Source organism: Aphelocoma coerulescens, chromosome 3, assembly GCF_041296385.1.
Source record: "Aphelocoma coerulescens isolate FSJ_1873_10779 chromosome 3, UR_Acoe_1.0, whole genome shotgun sequence".
Taxonomy (NCBI): Eukaryota; Metazoa; Chordata; class Aves; order Passeriformes; family Corvidae; genus Aphelocoma; species Aphelocoma coerulescens.
The window spans coordinates 28,245,930-28,260,493 of record NC_091016.1 but is presented as its reverse complement, the minus strand read 5'-3'; the positions used below and the strand labels follow the sequence as shown (position 1 = coordinate 28,260,493).

The following is a 14,564-nucleotide window of genomic DNA, read 5'->3' as shown; positions in this document are numbered from 1 at the left end:
ATATGTTTTAATCAGTTTTAGCATTTTGAGAAAAAATAAAAGAAACAACTCAGACAAGATACCCAAGGTCTAAAAAACAATCAGCCCCTGATCATATGCAGTAAATGTCTTCTACCAAAAATGTCAGTGATTTTTTGCAGAAGGATATAGTGTTCATATGCAGCAGGCAGGCTGACACAGAGCAACTTTGCAATGATTACAAACAGGCCCATGATGTTTGATGCGAGCTGTATGGCCTCTGTAGGGTTTAATCTGATGTCATCACGAGACTGCAGCGTGATTTAGTGGAAGTGAAAGAAGACGAATCACATTTTCATGGATTTTTTTGTTTTGAAAACATAAACATCTTTGTGCCATGCAAGAACAGAAGTCACTGTCATCCTAGGGTGTGATTGATTTCAGCAGAACCGTATACATAAAACAGAGGACTTCACTGCATCCTTTAAGAGAAATAGATCCACAAAAACAGAAAGCCTTGATGTGACTTTCAGCCAGCCTGATTTCTCTATTGAGCAGTCTGGGGTTGAGTTAGTGGCACAAATACAGTTTGGACCTAAGCTTAGCTATAAGAGGAGATTCAAAAAAAACCCCAACCCGGTAAACCATATAACAGTAGTAGCTCCTTCTGACTTACGTTGTGGAAGAACTGACCTCACAGTGACTCAATATTAGTGTTATTACTGTTGTTGTTTCTCACTCCATTGTGGCTGCTAGCACTAGTCATGAGGCAGGGCCACTGAACTGACTGTACAAACACAGCACCAGAGCTGTTCAAGTGTGAGAAAATGGACCACAGGTGGAGTAAGAAAAGGATTGGGTGGGGGGTTTCAAAAGAGAATGGATCCATATTGGTCAGAGGGAGAAAGGAGAGTGCACAGCTCTGTTTCTGTACCCCACCCTGCGCTGCACTGCATGCTAGAAGGGAAAAGAAGCTCTGTAAGTCATCACAGCACCTTCTCTAGGAGTCATAGTGCTTGGCTGTGCACCACTCCTCATAAATACAGCTCTTCAAGAATCAGGGATGCTTCATGTTATTTTTGGGGTCTTCTTTCTTCATTTCATGAAATAATGTGCAATTTGTCTGCTACTGTCTGTGACTGAATTGCAGTCATCCTCTCCTTGCCCTGGTTTCAGAAACAAAAAGCTAAAAAGACTTTTTTTTCAGCTGCTGTGTGTTTTGAACGTGGGGGCTGGCAAAGGCAGAACAATACCCTGTGTGTGCGCACACACGTACGTATGTACACGCGCTGCCAGTTGCTGTGGCACTAAGAAACTGGAGAGTGGAATTAGAAAGACAGGTTGATGTGCTGGGGAAGATCAATGAATATGAGAGGTTCACTGATGACAGATGGCTGGTTTCATACTCTGAAGGAGTGACAGAGGAGGAGGAGAACCAGCTGTGAGCGAGTTGCAGGATGAGTGCATTGGAAGCGCAGCCTTGTGCTGGAGAAGCAGCCCTGTTCCAGCAGAAGCAGGAGGATACAAAGGACAGTAGCTGGGTAACTGAAAAGTGGTAGCAAAGGAGGAAAGAAGTGTAATAAAGAGAGGGAGGCTTGTGCCAGTGCCTAGAACATTTCCCAGAGTTTTAATGATTCAGAAGACACGGTCTCACAAAAAGATGAAATGGGCATGGGGAAATCTGCAATACGATTAGATCAGAGAAGTGTTGATGGCAGGGTTGATGTTGCAGACAGTTGTTTAAAACACCAAATCCTCACAGAAGTGCATACAACTCAAATGCTTCCAGGAGAAGGGATATGGAATTTTTAGTCAGTGGGTTATGGCAGAAAAAAGAGCTTTAAAACAAGTCTAGCATAATGGATGGTGATTTTTTAAAATCATGTAGATGTAGAGGGAGGACATACAGGTATTTGTAAAAAGGAAGCCTTACACTCCTCAGCTAGCCCTGGGAAGAAGAAAGCAGCATAATGGTATTTTCCAGTATGCAAGTGGCTCTTTTTAACACAGTAAAATTAATAGATTAGATTGTTGGGGGTGGGGGGGGTCAAGAGAAGGAGGAACGTGAGGCTTTAGCATGTTGTAAACAACAAAATAGAGAAAGCAAAATGGCACAGGAGAGATGGCCTGCATTATTCCACACCCTATGGGAGCAAACAGATTGTCCACTAATAAGGAAATGATCTAGCCATTTTTTTAGATTAGTAGTGTGGGAGGAGAAGAATTTAAAGGAGGGAATGCATGGATCTCTCGGTAATGTATCCGCTGGTTGTCGTTGTAGGAGATAATGAGAATGTAAAGCAAAGGTGGGAGGAGAGAATAGCTTCTATACAAATGCTGTGAGCATATTAATAAGGTCACCAGTTGAAAACATGCATTTCCAAGGCTAAGCGTGCTATTCCTGGAATGTGTGAGCTAGAATGGACTGAAAACAGAGTAGGGAGATGCAAAGTTTATTAGAAGGGGCAGGCTGTGTTCTTCAATCACAGCAGAGACAGCAGTATATATCCATGTCCACAGCAGGAAACACTACAAATGTTTTGCCTGTCAGAGCAGAGACTGTTTGGCCAGAAGCTGAGGAAGGACAATGAATGCAGTCATGCTATTCCTGGATGTTGCTACAGACCCCCAGGGCAAGCAAAGAAAGTAGGTTGGGAAATGTTTTTACAGATAAGAGAAGTCTGTAAAACAGCTAGAACATTGATCATGAGGGATTTTAATTACTCGGCTATTGATTGGGACAGCCACGATGCAGAAGTGAAGAGGAGGAATGGGTTTCCAGAAGTAATGCAAGATTGCCATCTCACATGGCCAGCTGAACAGCCAAGCTTGTGTAGTCTGAGCCTACACAGTCCTAATTCTAGGAAATGTGCCAAGTTCGATCAATTAAGTTGAAGTTGGGGAGTAGTTAGGATCCAGTGACACACTCCATCACCAGGAAAAAAATGCTCAAGAGGAGGCAGCACAAACATGTAAGACACAGGAAGAAATTTAACCAAATGAAAGTTGTACTAATGAAAATTGACTGGAATATTGTAATGTGTTGGAAATGTGATAGGGGATATTTCTTGAATGAGGCTATAAAGCTGGAAGGGAAGGGAATGGAGCAGTAATTGAAATTCATCCTAGTTCAGCCTAGTGAGGGAATACAGCAGCAGAGGCTAATAGTTGCAATGATCCTTGGCTAATGGAGAGTTCATTGGGGGTCAGGCACACCTGCATATTTTAGAACAGCCCTGACACTGCTCTTAATTATGTGGCTGTCTGGCTGTCCCTGGCAGCTATATTAATACCTTTGTACCTTGGTCCTCTCAGGTGTATCAGTATATCAATTGGTGCTCCGGTTCTAAAACTTAGCCTTCTATTTCCTATGGCATGAGCACTCTGAAGAAATAAGTGTCTCTGTGGCAAAAGCAGAAACACTAAAGAAAACTAATTCTTATCCCAAAAGGCAAAAATGAAGGAGGATTTAATCAGGCTAGGAAACAATGGCATTAAGAATATGATAAGCTATTTCTTCTCTTTTAGCAGCAGTAGATGAGGTAAAAATACCTTACTTGAAAAGTACTAAACCCCACTAAATACCACAGGTGATATGACAAGCCCCTAGTATGGAAAAGTGTAAACTCTTTTTCAGTTAGAGGAAATTGTTTTGCAGTACCTGATTGCCAGGAAGCCTTCTAGGGGACTGTGGAAATTAGAATATATAACCACAACACGAAAAATGACATGGCATCTACATATGAGCACATGACCTGGTGTGGACTTTCTAGAGGATGAGCTGTCAGGTGTGAAGTGCATCACTCACCTCAGATTAAAGCAAGAGAAGCAAGCAGAAGAGCATGGACAGGACATGGCATTGCCCACAAAACTCCCAATGTGTTGTGCAAGTGATTTGCACACAGCAGAGAAGGGCAGATGGTGCTGGAGTACGGCAACAGGAAGCACCTGGAAAAGGCAGCCACTGACCCAGGGAGGTGACCATACCTGTAGGAGCTGGGATGAGCCCATGTACCTTTCCTGCTCAAACTCTTTCATTCTGTGGAGTTGGCTGAGTATCCAGGGGGGTTCTTTCTCAGCTGCAGGGTGTGCAGGGTAGAGCTCTCCGTCTGATTCACTCCCTCTGGCTCCACTTAGAGCTGATGGAGAGCAGCAGTCATACTCAGGACTTGAGTAACACGTACTAAAAATTGCTGCATCTCTCCAGCAGCCATAAGGCAGTATGGATGATGAGCTCAGATGTAGAAGCCTGTATTGAAGGCATCTATAAGGGGCCAGATGAAGCTTACACTCAGCCTGCAATGTCAGAGCAACAAGTCCCTGATTACATTAGGCAAAGCAGGGACTCAGACTGTCTCCTACCTCCTTCATTACTGCCATATTCACTGGGCTTCTGGCTGTCTGGGCTGTTCCCTTGAAATCTGTTTCAGTACCTATCAGTAAAGAGTGTCAGTGTTGATGAAAGGCATTGCTCCAACTAGATCATTCAATTGAATGTTTTCTGGTGAATTCTGGTAAGAAACTGTTTGCTTGAGATTTTTTTCCCTTTGGTCACTCATTGATCAATATGAAGGAACATCTAGCAAATGAGAGAGTATCCTAAGACATATATATATATATGAACGTAAAATATGAAATTTTCCATTGTTTTCTGAGCAAGTATTGCCAAGGCTGTCCCATGGTTCTTCAAAATGAACCAGTGGCTGATGGTGTATCTTGGTCTACACAGAGAAAACCCTGCTTACCTTAGTGCTTCCTAATCTAGCAATCAAGTCAAAGGCTATCTCTCAAATTCACAAGAAATAAGAGAATAAGAGAATTAGAAAATACAGCCTGGAAAGTTTCTTCACAAATAAGCAGTACTGGCTTGAGCAGCTGCCCTTTTCTGTGAGTACTGAAAGACCCATCGGTTGACAGAGGAGATATATTTAGGGTACTCCCTCATGCTTTGGAATACATGTTTAGTTCTCAGCAGCCTTCAGCAGCACGGGTGGTTACAAAGATTAGCATCTGCAACTTTGGTGTGAATATTTTGTAAATAGCCTTTGTTCTGATGTATTAGGCACTCTAGTCCTAGCACACCAACAGAATCCGACAGCTGAATGTCAGGGGATAGCTCAGCCTGTGCATTTCCATGTGTCCCTGTCTCTACTTGTGTGCTGAATTTTACCTCCTCTTTCCATTTATATGAAGAGATGGGGAGGTAGGAGAAGACCAGCAAAGAGGAGATATAAGGCAGAGACCAAAACCCAAGGTCAAAAAAGACTGTAAAACCTAGAAATAGAGTTTATGGTAAGAGATTTAGAATATAGTCCTGAGGCAACATCCACAGACTACAGGAGCCTGGCAGAGAGTTTTCATCATGGAAACCCATATTCATATATCTTCATCATTTGTTTTCATTTCTTTTGTTCCTGGCAAGCTGTTTTCTGTTGAGGAGTGTAAGCTCATGGTCATCTTGAGATCAGATTAAAATTTTGATATTAACATTGATAGATTTTTTAGAAGGAAACAAAGATGGAAAGATCTGTGACGTAGCTCCAAAAGGGAAGCAAGTGAAGAAAATCACTTTTCCTCCAAGACCAATGATTAATGAACAAATACGGAAGAAGTATGTGAGAAGTGCTGCATGTGAGGTATTATAAATAGGTTCTGAGCATGACTGCAAAACGAGACAGTAAACAATGATAAGGCAAGAACAGGTAAAAAAATGCAGTACGATTGCAGAGGAGATTAACATAAATAAAAAGAAAGTATTCAAGTATGTAAGGAACAGAGGATCGGGAAAGGAGATGTGGTGAACATGTTTTGTTGACAGCATAGGTAGACATAGCCAGAAACATTAGCAAATCCACTGCTTCAGTGTGCTCACATAAGAGGATGGCTACAGAAAATAAGTTCCTGAGGTTGTGATGCTGGGGGGTTGAGGAGGAAGAAAAGCAAATAGTAAATAAAACAGGAAAGCTCCTACGAACTTACCCCATGTCAGAACACATTTCCCAGAGAGTACCTTACTTATAATTAGGGCTGAAGCAAGACCTGCCTTTCCTGCTAAGATAAGTAATGTAGATTTGGCAATCTACTATACAAAATATTTTGGAGGAAGCAAGAAATGGAAAATGTGGTCAAATAAGGATGAAGTGGTGACAAAGAGGAGAGACACATTTGTAGGCTAAACTAGATGAGCATGCTGCTTGAGATAACTCTAATATCAAACTTCCCAGGAAGTGAAACCAAAAAAGAAGAAAGCTTATGTGGGCCATAGAATAAGGCAAGAAATAAAGGTCTCTGGTAGAGTACAGTGTACAGAGGGAGCAGTGACTGCATCAGCTGCAGAAACTCAGGTTTGGTTTTGTTTTGTTTGAAACTCTCTAGTGCTCTCCAACAGTGCTATGACCCTGGGCTGATCTTCCCAGCAAGGGCCAGCCGACAGGCCAGGAGATGACCTCCTGGTCAACTCCATCCTACATCCTGTGGTCTTCATTTTGGCTTTTTCTGCTCCACATTGTGGGAATTCTACAGCAAAACACTGGGGAGAGGCTTGCACGTGAGCACAGAAGCAGGACATGCTGCCATCCTCCCACCTGCCTGGGGACACGTTCCACCTGGGTGTGGAGAGATGAGGCTTCAAACTTGATGGTGATCTCAGGGATAACAACTATTGTATACTAAAGCATAGGAATTACTCACATCAATGAAAGCCCGTGCCAGGTCTCTCCAAGCATATGTTTCCCTGAGGAGGGCAAAGGAAGGTTTGAGGAAACAGGTTCAGGCCAGAACAAATGAGAGACAAGACAAAATGTTTGAGAGCATCAGAAGCATAATGACCGTGGTGCTTTCACCTTCTGGTTCAGGAGCAGGGGTCACACCAAAATTACAATCTTACTTACGAGGCTGAACCTTTGACTTTTTACTAAATCTATTCTTTTCATTATTGGCTCATCCCACCTGTTTTCCTTTTTCCCACACAGGTTATTTTCTGAGTGACTTGTTGACTGTCTCTTTTCTGGGGGCAAAGGCTGTCTCCTTTGTCACTCAGCCCTGCAGTGTCACAAGGGCCCTGATCCATAATTGAAGTTCTTAGATGCCACCATCACCTGAGTATTGATCACAAAAGAAGCATCTAAGCCTGAGTGTCTGCCCTGCATCTGCATGACTGCAGCATAGGCAGGCGGCTTCTAAAATACAGTTCCTACCAGAGAGCAGGTGTGTCATGTGGTTGTGGGGTGAGGGATGGGAGGGTGTGGCGGCGAGGATGGCAAGGAAGGTGGCAGGGCACACCAGGAAGCAGGGCTCAACTGGCCTCACTGGCACCGGTCCAGCATTTGTTTGCTCAAAGATTTGGGGCGAGAGGTGTTTTAAGAAATAATCTGAAGTCCAAGGGTTCTTCTTATGCAAACCCTCAGCAGCTGGCAGCACGGAGGAAATGACTAACGTTGTGTTTGTTGATTCCCATGTGCCACTTGTGTGTGCGGAGCCTGTGGGAGGGGGAGAGGGGGATTTTCTCAAACTGTGTCTGCAAACAGACCCTGCTGATTGCTTTGCTTTCATTGCCAGCAGCCCAGAGGGGAAAAAAGGGCTCATCCTGGTCAGCTTCACTTCACATGGGGAGAGAGATGCATTTCCCCAGGGAAACGGTCAAGACAGTAACTGGAGGGACGAATCCAGAGTAAGATGTGTGATAACTAGTGCTCCAGGTGCTCAGCACCTTCCTTGCAGAGTTAATAAAGAGTTACAAAATCCTCTGGGTTCAGAACCATGCCTCACCTGATGCAGTCACTACCAGTCACACAGTGCTGAAACTATGCCAAGTTAAAACTCTCCCTCATTTCTTAACTTTGAGTTCCTCTGTAGAGTTGGAGTAGTCAATGCCAATGTTGACATTTTACCTCTTTAGTGTCTGTGGAGGAGGTTACCACCTCTAATCCTATGGGGAGAGGAGACAAAGAAATGAGGGAGATGGAGGGAGACTCCTCTCTTGCTTCCTGGGCAGCAGTGTTGTCCTCAGCAGGGGTACACTGACACTTTGCATTGACTTCCAAGGGCCTGCAACATGGCTCAGAAGACAACCTGTAGTTACACATTTCTAAGGTGAGCAGAGAGAGGTACTGCTGGGCAGCCTGAGAACTGTGCCAAGTGCAGTGATAAGAAATGAACACTGGAGAGTACTTTTGTGGGGGTTTTTTTTAGTTTGATTCGGTTTCTTTGTTTGGTTTAGGTTTTGTCTTTCGTGCGGTTTTTGGTTTGGTTTTTTGTTTGTTTGTTTGTTTTTCTTAATTAAAAGAAAAAGAACAACCCAAAGCCACTCTTATCCTGTTCAAGTCAAAACTGAACACAAGGGAAGGGGAAATTCTGATAAATACATCAGGGTCCCTATGGCAACGTATTGGTTTTACTAAGTCAGGCCTTGCTGCAAGCTGATGTCCACTCAAGCAGAGTCCTTATGAACAAACACAGAGAAACTGGAATGCACTCAAACAAGCAGAGGTCAAATGTTTCTGTTGACAGGAATATTTTCTCCTCAATGCTTGGGGCATTTGGGGCAGTTTGCTGTTGTAGCTGCAAATGTGACAAAAGTTAAAAAAATTGAAAGGTGACAGTTTCTGTCACAGAAACCACCTGGTCTTGAATGAGGCATCAAAGCAAATCAAACTTTTAGTTTGTTTATTCTATGGTTGTCCCCTTTTCTATTCTTGCTATATAATTATTTTCAAGTAAATGCTTAAGGACTTTTTTGCTGTTGTTTTTAACCCTAAGTGCTTTGAGGATTATTTTGGTCAGAGAAGCCACAAGCCCCATTTGTTTAACTGCTCTGTAAAACTTTGAGTTCAAGTATTTTAAGAATATGACAAAGAACAGTGCTATCCTACCTGCTTTCAGAGAGGACATGGAAGGAAAATGTATTTAGCAAGAACTGGTGGATCATTAAGTGGCTTTATCTCCCCTCAACATCTCTCTGTAAATAAGTCAGTTTGTTGCAACCTTGTGCAAGTGCTGGCAAAATTTAAAGCCTTAAACAGTGAACTGCTTTGAAGAAAGCTTATCTTCCTAATGGAAACAAATTGTGCCTGTTATTCATGTGTGGTAAAGCTTTATTAAAACATTGGGGGGTGCCCTTAGTTTCCCTCCTTAAACAGGTCGATTATTTAACATCAAACTTAAACCTTGGATTATATTGATAGAATGTGAACCATACACCATAATAAAAGCAAATAAACTCACTCTTTATGTACCAGCAGCAACGTTTTAGAACACAGATGTGAGCTCAGAATTATCCATTAAGGGAAGTAATGCAGCACCAAGAGGGTAGTAGCTTGGAGGAATGCCTACAGAAGTCAGTGGGATAACCTTAGTTGTGCTCCTTGGGTGTTGGATCATATCCTTGTTGAGCCAGATGTGTCTGACACATGTACCACTGTTCTGGAATAAAGTATACTGTCATCATGGAGAAATAAATACAGCATAGACTTCTTACTACCCCCAAAGGATTTCACAGGTTTTTTGACATGAAGGATGGCAACTGGAAAAAGAAACACTTTTGCTTGCTTTCAATTATTTAAGCTTTTGAATGTTTTTTCTTAACTTGATGTTTTAGCTTTTTTAATTCCGCATTTCTCAGTCAGGAAAGGTTAGCCTTGATAATTACAGCTTTCAGTTACAGATCTGGTTTCCATTTTTGACTCTTGCAGAAATGTGAGGATTTGTGGTATGAGGATTTCCACTTTTTTAAGTGAGTAGAAATAGGTCTTTTTTTCCCTCAAAAAATACAAACAACACAATTGGATTATGTTTATAATTAGGTCAGATAACTGGAACATTTTTTTCTCTCTTGATATATATATATATATAGGCATATATCTCCTTTTAGGTTTGAGCTGTTCAGAGGTGACATCAATGCTTCAGTTTAAGATCTGCCTCTGCAGTTTTAGGCAGGCTATTGTGGTGCAAAGGACCTGTACAAAAGTCAGTTTATCTGAGTTCACTCAGAGTAATTCACTCTGAGTAATACTTGCGCATTAAAATAGATTTCTGTCAAGACTTGAAGCTGGGAAAAAATTTCTAAGCCCTTAATGGTGGAAGGAGGTCTCCTGGATTATCAGGTGTGATTGCTAGTGCATCCCTAAGTTGCACCCCTAGCTTTTGGGTTGGGTAAGGACTAACAGAGCTGAAGTACTGCCTTGAAGAGTCTCTCCTTCCAACACAAGGCTATCGCTCTCTTGACAATCTCATAGCATATTTCTAGCATGTGCATCTTGCCCAAGCCATACCAAGCTAGGCACAAGACCCAGGCTGTCCTCTGCAGGGGAGTTGAGGAGCCAGGAGGTTCAGTGTGTATGGTGGGTGCTGCAGAGCTACTGGCATGGAGAACCCCAGCATAGCTGAAGGGCATGGACAGTTGTTCCAATTTTGTTTGCAGCTGCCAGCATCCCAGGGAGCCTATTGAATTTGGAAACATAAGATGTCAAATGTCAAGAGCTACACTTGGTATCTGGTTTGCCCCAAATTCTGGGAGGGAAAAAAAAAAATTCCATTTCAAAATTAAGACAAGAAAAGGTATTGGTACAGCCAACAAAAAAAATCTTACGAGTATCACGTCCTCCCACCCACAGTATTGTAAGCCAACAGCTTAGAAATGCTACATTCCCTGGGTAGGGCAACTTCATCTCCTGTCTGCCATGCAGGAATGGTAGGTACCTTAGCCTTTGGCTTGTCCATCTCTGGGAAAGATGGTTGAAGGTGAGGCGTGTTTTGTGCTCAACAGTGACCACTTTGCCAGGTAGGGACCTGCACATCCAAAAATAAGTGTTTTAGTACTTATTCTGCCTCTGGGCTGGAGCATCTGAGGACCTACAACCTTGCTATATTTGTTTCCTTGACAAACACCAACACACCTGGAAAGCAAGAAAGTCCTAATTGTATCCTCTCACTGGGTGGAGAGTGTAGGCAGGGAGAGAGGGACACAAGGGACACACACTTTGACGGTGTAGCTCAAAAGCTTCTCTGGCCACCAGCAGCTGGGCCCCCAGTCATGAAGGAAAGTAGAGCAGGGAGCTGGAACCCATCTCTGAAATTGAATGACCCCAGGCATGGGAGTGTTTTGTCTTCTTTTTAACTTTGCTTCCAGACTGATACAGGAGAACAGAGAGAGCATTGTTATTAGGTGCAACATGAGGTAACAAACAAAAGCATATCCCTCAAAATGTTGAAAAATAAGTTTGGCTAGAAGTACTTTGTTGACCTTACTGAAATAACTCCTTCTCTGACCCAGATACAGCATGTGTAATCCACTTTGTAATGTCACTACAATGCTCATCAAGATTTCTACCTTGATATGACATCTGTAGATCAGGCATTCATTGTTCTGATCAGCAGCGTTCTCGTGGTTGTGTTGCTACCTGGGCAGCTGCTGACACCAAAGAGACTTTGGCTGTATAAGATCATTTGAAATTTGCAGCAGCAGAGCATTTAGGATTTGCAGACAAAACCATTAAAGTATGGGCAGGATAGTTTTCTTTCCCTCTAAATATGAAGGAAGAGGACACAGGGATGACACTTTATTTAATTTGGATTAAAAGAATGCTGTGAGGTTTCATTTTTTTGGAAAGGTGAGTTTTGATGTTACCTTAAACTGGTAAAAAAAAATATATGAAAGTTCTGGCTGAAACTGTTTCCTCTGGAGTTTATTTCTAAAATCAAAACGCCTCTCTGATTTGAAGTTCTGAAACCCACTGCTGTGAATAAAAATGTGCAGCCATTTCATTTATTCATTTTGGAAGAATGAAAGGCAATGAGTAAAACTGCAGTGGGGTGAGGAAAACCTGCTGATCAGAATGAAGGTTACTTATATTACAATAAACATGTGTTGGTCTTGGCTAATATTGGTTTAAGTCACAGTCTCATTTGAACTCAAAGTGCCTTTTGCTTTGGCTGCTCAAAGGACACAATTGTCATCAAGGAAGTAAAGTCTCTTCTGTTCCCCCAGCTGGAAGAAAAGAGATTGGAGGTGGCAGTGGAAGGGACAGGGCACAAGAAAGAAAAGGAAAGGAAGGCAGACGCTAGCACATAACTTCTTACAATGGCTCCAGCATGCCCTTCCATTGGCAGGAATCCTTTTGATCAAATCCTTGCCCTGGGCTGAAAGCGTTTTAATGAGCATACAGACACCGTCTTTTTTTTCTGGGTCTATTTTGTGTTCTTAAGGATAGCTAAGTAAAGCGTGCACTTAAATGATCGTGTCTGTGCTCCTTAAATGTGCTCGAGAGGAAACGCACGCTGCCTGAATGTGGAGGCTGAGCAGTGCCAGCCTGAAGGACAGAAGGAAAATAGCAGAGGAGGAAAGTATTTTTCTTCAGCATTTTGTTTGCTTGGGGAGGTGGAGTATACATACAACCTCCAGAGGTGAAGATTTTGGGGTCAGGAGGTGTTTTGCGGAGACCCCCATGTCTGACTAAATGTCCCCAGCACGGGTTTCTTTGAGATTCCCATCGAGGTTACTGTGGTTCATCCAGCTCCTCCTAGGTGCACCCAGGAGGACTTTGTGTGGTGCCCTGCTGGGTGATCTCACCCAGGTGCTCTGAGACAATGTCCTGCAGAGCTCCTTCTGGGAGTTTGCCCCTTGAACTCAGTCCTAGACCTATGCTGTTAATTCTCCTGCTGGGAAGGACATGCTTGGTTGGGTCGGCAGTGTGATCTGTTGGTTCCTGTCTCCCTGCTGCATTGAGGGCAGATATTGGACCATATGGATGAGCTCTTTTTGGCAACAGTCCATGAACAGTGGGTTTGTGGAGCTGAAGAAAACTTTACTCACCTGGGCTGCCAACATGGATCTTCCAATGAGCTGTAAAATACATTAAATGTAGAATAAAAAAATTATTTATAAAAGGATTTTGCTAGACAAAAGGCAAATGCAATTTAATTTGTCACGTCTCATTATTCTGGGGCATTTGTGGGAAAAGACAACCTTTGTCAGTGTGTCACAGGGTACTAGCAGTTACTGCAAAGCAATAAAGGGACCTGTTGGGCTTGGAAAAAAATCACATCACTAACTTCCAATTTTCCTGCTAGGCTTCAAAGATGCAGGTGCAAGACATGGGGGCCAACACCTCTGTGCAGAAGAAGCAGAGCCTTCCCCAAACAGGGGTGGTGAGGGTTGAAAGAAAGTTTTACCTTGACAGTAGCTGCCAAAATGAACACCTTTTAAAAGTTTTTTTGATGTGCACCGCAAGAGGTGCAACTACTGGGATTAGCATCCAAACAGGAACCCGGCAGATTTTTTGAAATCCTCCTGACAAAAGTATGAGATTTATGATTTGTGACTCTTGTTCCTCAATTGTGAATTGCCAAAACAAAGCTTCCAAAAAGGCAAGTCTTAATTATGGCTGATGCAGTTTGTAAACCAGACAGTGCCAACACAAGCTCTGTCTGATTTAGCTCAGGGTCCCAAATGCTGCTCAGGTAGAGCTGTTGCCTGGAGCTGGTTGCCCCAACTGTGTAAGCAATGCTCTTTCAATGAGGGGAGTGTAATTCCTGCATGGCTTTGGTGTGGCTAACTGTGTGTCTGAAGTAACTGTATACTTTTAGCAGTGTGGGGCTGGATAAACAGATGAAATTAATGTCATGAGCCCACAGTTTACCTTATTAGATATTTTGCCTCAAACAATGGTACAAATAGCCCTGGAATAAAGGTGAGACACCAAATATGGATACCAAGTTAAAAAATCCCTGATTTATAATATTTAGGTATTTCTATAGGTTTTCGTAACTGGTGGTAATTCAGCTCACGTCATCATTACTGCCTTTCTAACCATCTCCTTGGTTATTTTTGTCACTAACGTCCTCCAACAATGTCCGTATCCCAAGTTAAATATATGAAATGTAAAGCATTCGTGCTTCCAGATTTAAATTTATCCCATTAGTTTATTTAGGAGTCTCAGCTTTATGCCACGTAGAATATTCATTAAATCACTCACTTCCGCTCATTGTCATGTGAACTCACCTGCAGTACTGAAGGAAGAAGGCCCAGGCATCAAATCACTTTGGTTTCCATTCTTGGTAATGATCCTTTCTGCTGCACCTGTTTCAGTGAGGTAACCAGATCTGTGACACCAGCTAAGAAATACATCGTTTTTGGTCAGTTGGTTGGTTTTTTCTTTCACAATAAACTATTTTTGGATATTATATTTATATTTTGGATATTATATTTATATTCTCTTTCACTTAACACACCTTTGCAATTCAAAATATATTCCACCTGGTAAGATTTAACTTTAAATTTTCCATTAGTTTAAAGATCTGTTAATTTCTTGTGTTAGTTTTACCCCTCTAAATTTGGGGTGATTTTCTGTATGTCTATGCAAAAATAGTACTAGCAACTGCACATGCACACCCACACAAACATATGTATTTATAGACCTACCTGTCTACAGGTTTGTGTATGTATATTTGTGTATATACACTCTCACATCTGAACTTGCTCTGCTTGTTTCACTCAGCTTTTCAAACAACCCTCCCTTCATGCTTCCTGACTACAAGCTGTATTGGCACAGGGCAATTTAGAAAATAATTAATTCATTAACTAATCTCAAGGATACCTGAACAAAATACCA

The 14,564-nt window shown here is 42.3% G+C and overlaps 1 long non-coding RNA gene across 2 annotated transcripts; it reads right to left on the bottom strand.

Annotated features, from left to right (window-relative positions):
• Window positions 1-9,069: 9,069 nt before the first annotated feature.
• On the bottom strand, window positions 9,070-14,036 carry LOC138107834 (uncharacterized). 2 transcript variants are annotated; one of them, XR_011149721.1, is made up of 4 exons: window positions 13,955-14,036; window positions 12,767-12,796; window positions 10,654-10,743; window positions 9,070-10,395 (listed from the first exon to the last, which is right to left on the bottom strand). It is a non-coding gene; the product is annotated as an uncharacterized lncRNA (long non-coding RNA). The 2 variants fall into 2 exon arrangements; XR_011149722.1 differs by having other exon boundaries at window positions 9,070-9,378.
• Window positions 14,037-14,564: the final 528 nt, after the last annotated feature.